The sequence below is a fragment of the Protopterus annectens genome, chromosome 1.part0 (genome assembly GCF_019279795.1).
Source record: "Protopterus annectens isolate FY-2018-M chromosome 1.part0, PAN1.0, whole genome shotgun sequence".
NCBI lineage: Eukaryota > Metazoa > Chordata > Ceratodontiformes > Protopteridae > Protopterus > Protopterus annectens.
In genome coordinates, this window is record NC_056725.1 from 547179551 (window position 1) to 547185550 (window position 6000).

At 38.6% G+C, this 6000-nt stretch overlaps 1 long non-coding RNA gene across 1 annotated transcript in view; it reads left to right on the top strand.

The window, feature by feature from the left end:
• Nucleotides 1-6000, top strand: part of LOC122793338 — a 443731-nt gene that overhangs the window by 436893 nt on the left and 838 nt on the right. The window lies entirely within an intron of this gene.

Consider the following 6000-nt stretch of genomic DNA (forward strand, 5'->3'; position numbering starts at 1 on the left):
AGAAAAGAGTGAAATCCCAAGACTGGAAACACTCCCTTGTCAGCCTCAGCAAAAAACTGAGATCCCTTATCAAATCATCTAAAGCCTGTTACAAAAACAAAATTGCTGCAGATTCTAAAGACAGCCACAAGGCATTCTATAGCTATGTCAAGTATCTACATGGCAGTACTCAGATCTGCTCTGAGTTACAGCACAATGGCAATACATATACAGAACCATCTGATATTGCCAACATATTGGCCGACAGATTCAGTGTGAATTTTACCCCCCTTTCACCCCCCCCCCCCAAAGGGCCAATCTCAATACTTGAGGAATGCCAGGTCCCTATCATCACGGCTACACAGGTAAAAACCGCACTGTCCAAAGCCAAGAATACAGCTTCCATGGGACGTGACAATATCCTGGGCTGTGTCCTGCATGAACTACAAAATGAACTGGTACCACACCTGAGTACCATGTTCAATCACAGCCTCATCTCAGGCTTTGTTCCTGCAGAATGGTACACTGCTATGCTCATCCCACTCCACAAAGGGGGAGCGACTACAGATCCTGGGAACTACCATCCCATTAGCCTGATAGTCTGATATGTAAGGTCATGAAGCACATCATCATGTACCTTATCAACAGAGACATAGGGAATCTCCAAACACTTGACCCCACGCAGTTTGGGTTTGTGAAAGGCAGGTCATACCTGCTCAACCTGATAGACTTCTTCAAGTCTGTCACCAGAGCTGTGGATGAGGGCAAGGTAGTGCACACAGCCTACCTAGATCTTGCCAAGGTCTTCGACACCATCCCTCACTCAGGAATCATAGATAGGCTCACTAAACTAGGCATAAACCCTTATGTCACAAGATGGGTAGCCAACTGGCTCACTGGTAGAACCCACACTGTAAAAGTAGCAGACTCTAAATCTGACTACTGACCAGTTACATGTGGCGTTCCACAGGGATCAGTCCTGGGTCCTCTCCTGTTCTCTGAAGTCCAAGCCAACACAAAGGGACTCTGGTTGACCAAATTCACAGATGACTGCATATTGGGAGCAATTATAGACTCTCCTATGGCTGTAGACATCCTATGACCTTACTGAGACCAGTGACTGGTGCAAGAACCATGGCCTCAAGCTCAATGCCAAAAAATGCATTGTCATTCCCTTTGGGAAAAATTCGGTGCCCGTGAACTACCACATAGACGGTAGTCCGCTAAACACCGAAGGCGTGATAAGAGACCTGGGGACACAGGTTGCCAGCAGCCTCTCCTTTGATAACCACATTGCCACTGTGGTCAGAAAGTCCTTCTATGTAGCACATCTCATTACAAAAGGTTTCTCATCCAGAAAGAAAGATGTCATAGTCCCTCTTTACTCGTCCCTCATTAGACCTATTATTGAATATAAGATGACATTTGGTATGTACCTTGCTAGTCACCTACAACAGCTAGAAAGGCCACAAAAATACCTAAGAGAATCTTAGGCCTTAGACATATGCCCTACACTGACAGACTCAAAAAAATCCAGCTATATTCGGTCTCATATCGTCTTCTTAGAGGTGATCCCTGCTTGACCTACAAGGCCATGTCTGAATCAGAGCTGCTAGATATGCTCCACCTAAAGAAATCCCAATCCCTCAGTGCCACATGATCCAGGGACCTAAACTTCATTACCACCATAAACAGAACATGCTGGAGGGACAGGTTCCTAACCCACTGACTTCCCACACTCTGGAACAAAGTCCTCATTCACGTCAAGCAGAGCACTTCACTAGCCCTTTTCAAGAGAAATCTTGACGAGTGGACTGGCAATAGGAAGTTCACCCTGGAGATCACTTCAGTGGCCCCACTTGACAGGGGCACGGGAAACTAACTTCGGTTGGCTGTCACCCTGGGGATCACCTCAGTAACCTTGCCTGTCAAGGGCACTAAGAACTATCTTCAGACGGCATGATGCCAAGGAATTTCTTGGGCTAGGCTTGTATAGGCTCCAGGGCCATTAGCCTAGTACATACCTATGAACCCATGACAAACAAAGGCATGTTAGGAAGAACTGCTTAAAGACAACTATTTCTTTCACAGCAAGATTTTGGAAGACTGTTGACCAGCATTTGAGAAAACATGCATCTGATTCAAAGTTGTGATTGTGCTTCGGGCATAGCCTCTTGAAACCCTTGAGTGATACATGGTGAATCCATCCTTGAAGAAACTACTGCCATATCCTGATTGCCTGAACCCAAGTCATCACTTGCAGTGTATTCCTTATTGTTTGAATCCAAGACATCACATGCAGTGCATTTTTGATTGTTTGAACCCAAAACATCACATGCAGTGCATTCCTGATTGAACCCGACATCACATGCAGTGTGTTCCTGATTGTTTGAACCCAAGACATCACATGCAGTGCTTTCCTGATTGTTTGAACCCAAGACATCACATGCAGCGTGTTCCTGCTTGTTTGAACCTAAGCCATCACATGCAGTGCATGCAGCTTTCGTAGCTCTACAGCTCATCTACTGCTGGATCAGTATAGTGTGTTTTCATACACTTCAGCCAAAGATCCCTAATAACAATGGGTAGATTGTGTTCCATATGTAAGCTGACAAGTGCCATTTCAGCTTTTAACGCTTAAAGAGTTGAACTGTGGGAAATGTAAAATGTGAGAATCACTTGGGACATCAAGGCACTGCAGATACTAGATGGTGTGTGTGTGTATACATATATATATATATATATATATATATATATATATATATAGATATATATATATGTGTGTGTGTGTGTGTGTGTGTGTGTGTATATATATATGTATATATATATATATATATATATATATATATATATATATATATATAGATAGATATATATATAGGTATGGATAGATATAGAGATATATACATATATATATATATATATATATATATATATATATATATATATATACAGACACATATATTTCAGTTTGTTGACCTGGTGGGTGGGCTGTTCAGTTGACCCTTTTCAACCTGAGTACAATGTTACAAAATTTACAGTAGTTACAATAATACAATAAAAGCAAAATACATATAATGACAAAAACATTGTCATGTTACAAAACATTGCAAACAAGAAAGGAAATATGTATATTACTTAGGAATTTTTTTTCTTTCTTTTACGCAGGAAGAATAAGGTTAGTTATATAAATCATTATTAAACTACATGAGATTTTATTGAGGATCTGTTCATGAAGCATTATCATGAAAGCTAGAGCATTTGGCTTCCTCAAATAGGTAGGTTTTTAAGGATTTTTAAAATGTTTTTACTCTACCAATGCACTTAATGTCGTTTGAAAGATGGTTCCATATTGCAGGCTCTGAGAAGGCCACTCACGTATGACTAGTTTGAATGTGGGTCTTGAAAGTGTAAAAATATTTTTTGGCTGATCATAAAGGGGTAGTTTTGGTTTCTCTGAAGTAATTTCCTTCAGAGAGAAAGGCAGTGTCCTCTTTTAAGAGTTTTGAAGATTATTGTTCCTAGAAGGAGGGTAGCAATGCAACTTGTGAAGTACATCAGAATAAAGATTTCTTTGGTTACCTAGGAGAGCAATTTTACAAATCCTTAACCCTGCTGTCTGCAGTTTGTGACAGTTATAGATGGAATACATACTGAGAAGAGAAGATTCTAGTTTAGGGAGGAGAGTATTTTAGTAATTGATTTATGGGTAGCTGGAAATAATAATTTGGAAATTATGTAGCATAGTTTTAATTGCAATAGAACTTTGCTAGTAATTCGATCATTGTGGTTGTTGAGGTTGAGAAGACAGTCTAGTGTTAAGCCGAGGTACTTCTGCTCTCATACATTGAGAATGATATTTCCTTTTGAGTCTTTGATTGTTAGTTGTGGTAGAGACTGGAGCTTCCTTTTACTAGAAAAAGCATGACATTAGTCTTGGCTGTATTAACTAGTGGTTTGTTCTGCTGAAGCCAAGTACAACAGTCTGAAAATTTTGATTGCATGTTAGCCTGGAGTAATTGATGTGTTTTATTTATGTCTAGGAGAGGTATACCATCTGTATACATAGTTATATTAAGGTGTGGAAGAGCTGACGTTAGACCTTTGATAAATAAAGAGAAAGTGGAGTGGTCCAAGAACAGATCCTTGGGGAACACCTGTACTAATATTGGGCAGACTTGCACTGAGAGCATCTGTTTTAGAGTCTGGCCTTATATGTTTTGCTGCTTGCTGCTAGCTGAAGAAAAGTGGGGTACCGTTTGGAAAATTTTTGATCCTGAAGATTTTATTTTATTTTAGATAGCAGAGATTTAGTTTCTTTGATAGCAACTGCAGAGAAGTAAAATGTAGCTGCATAGGAAGCTACAGGGTATGATTCCACAGAATTGTGATGTCAAAAGTTGCATGTTGGTTGTAATGGGAGAAAAGGAGCTAGTGACATCATTTATTGGGGATGCAAGGTAGTTCTTGTAGTTATAAAGGAATTCTGCCTGGTTATTTGTTTTTCAGTGGTAAAGGACTGTGAGAAGAGTTTAATATTTGCCCTGTTAGTTTGTTTTTTAATTTCTCTCCAGAAGAGTTTAGGGTGTTAAGTAAGGCCTGTTTGACTTTGTCTAAGGTATTGTGCATTGGTGCTGTTGGTGGATACTTTTGTTGATTTTTTTAAGTGTTAGGTATTCCAGATGCAGATTATTGTTTGTGGTGTCCTGTTTCTGCTTGCTCTACGATATGAATCTTTGTTTCATTTCTTGTTTTATATTATTGTTAATCCAAGGATAGGTTTGAACCCTAAGTCTTCTTCTGGATATAGCGAAAAAGGTATTTTGGAACTGGGTAAAGATGCTAATATATTTAGTGCAGTTGTCGGGTCTTCTTGGGTATACAAGTGAGACCAGTCTATGGTCAGTAGATGATTATCATTATAAATTAATTTTATTCTGAGAAAATGGTCTCCCTTATATAATCATGCTCCTGAAGAAAATACTATTCCTCAAATGGGTATGAATGGGGCACCTCTAAAATGTCAATATTTAGACCATTAATTTCATCTTAGAACCTGGACACTGGTGTTTAGACAGGTACTATTCTCTGTTCTTCTGAAATATATTCATATATACACTTTTCTACTTACAATAATTTTAAAGAACCTGTATGCCAATGAACCCATTCTGATTTTAATCAGATGTGTTAAAATATTAAACATGCATTTAAAAGTCAGTTTCAGGTAACATTCTGCCTGAGAATCTTCAAAGGGGGCAATACTCTTTTGAGTTTTTCAGTGCGTTGTTTGATTTTAGATCTAGTCTTTTTTGTGCCTTCGTTAAAGGGATTCTGTCATGCCACCAGTATTTCTTAGTGTTTTATGTGGGTTATCATATCAGCCACGGTGTACAGAACACCGAGTAGTCCCACGAGAATTTGCAGAGCCAGGGTATACTGTAAGTTTTTATTACAGATATCAATCATTTTTTTAGTGGTGTAACTATATGTGGAAATAAATGACTAAAGTTCATAGCATAGGTGTTTAACACTCGAAAGTGCAAACATTTAGCTGGAAACTAATCAAATGCAGGTAACAGTGAATATTATTATTTAGCTAAAAAGGAAGAAACCTTGACCTCCACTCCCCTGGGATAGAGATCTGTGTCCCTTAAAGTTTATCTGCATTTACATATAGTTTAACTCAGATATCTGTGTACCCTATAATTCATGGAATTCTCTGAGATGTAGCAATTTCAGACTTCATATGCATTTAGACAAGAATCACACATTTGTGGTCAAATTGTAGAGACTCAATCTGTGGTGAGTCTTGCTCCACAAACAAAGAGGCACAGCTAATGAAATTATATATTTCATGTATTTTGTTTATTTATGAGCAACTACTAAAACATGAATAACATAGTCAAATGCACAACGTGAAAACATTATTGTGCTGTTAGTTAACAGTCAGTATGATTTTGTGCAGTCACAACAGCTGTGGCAAAATTATAATTCTGGAAGAAATAAAATGTTTAACAAACA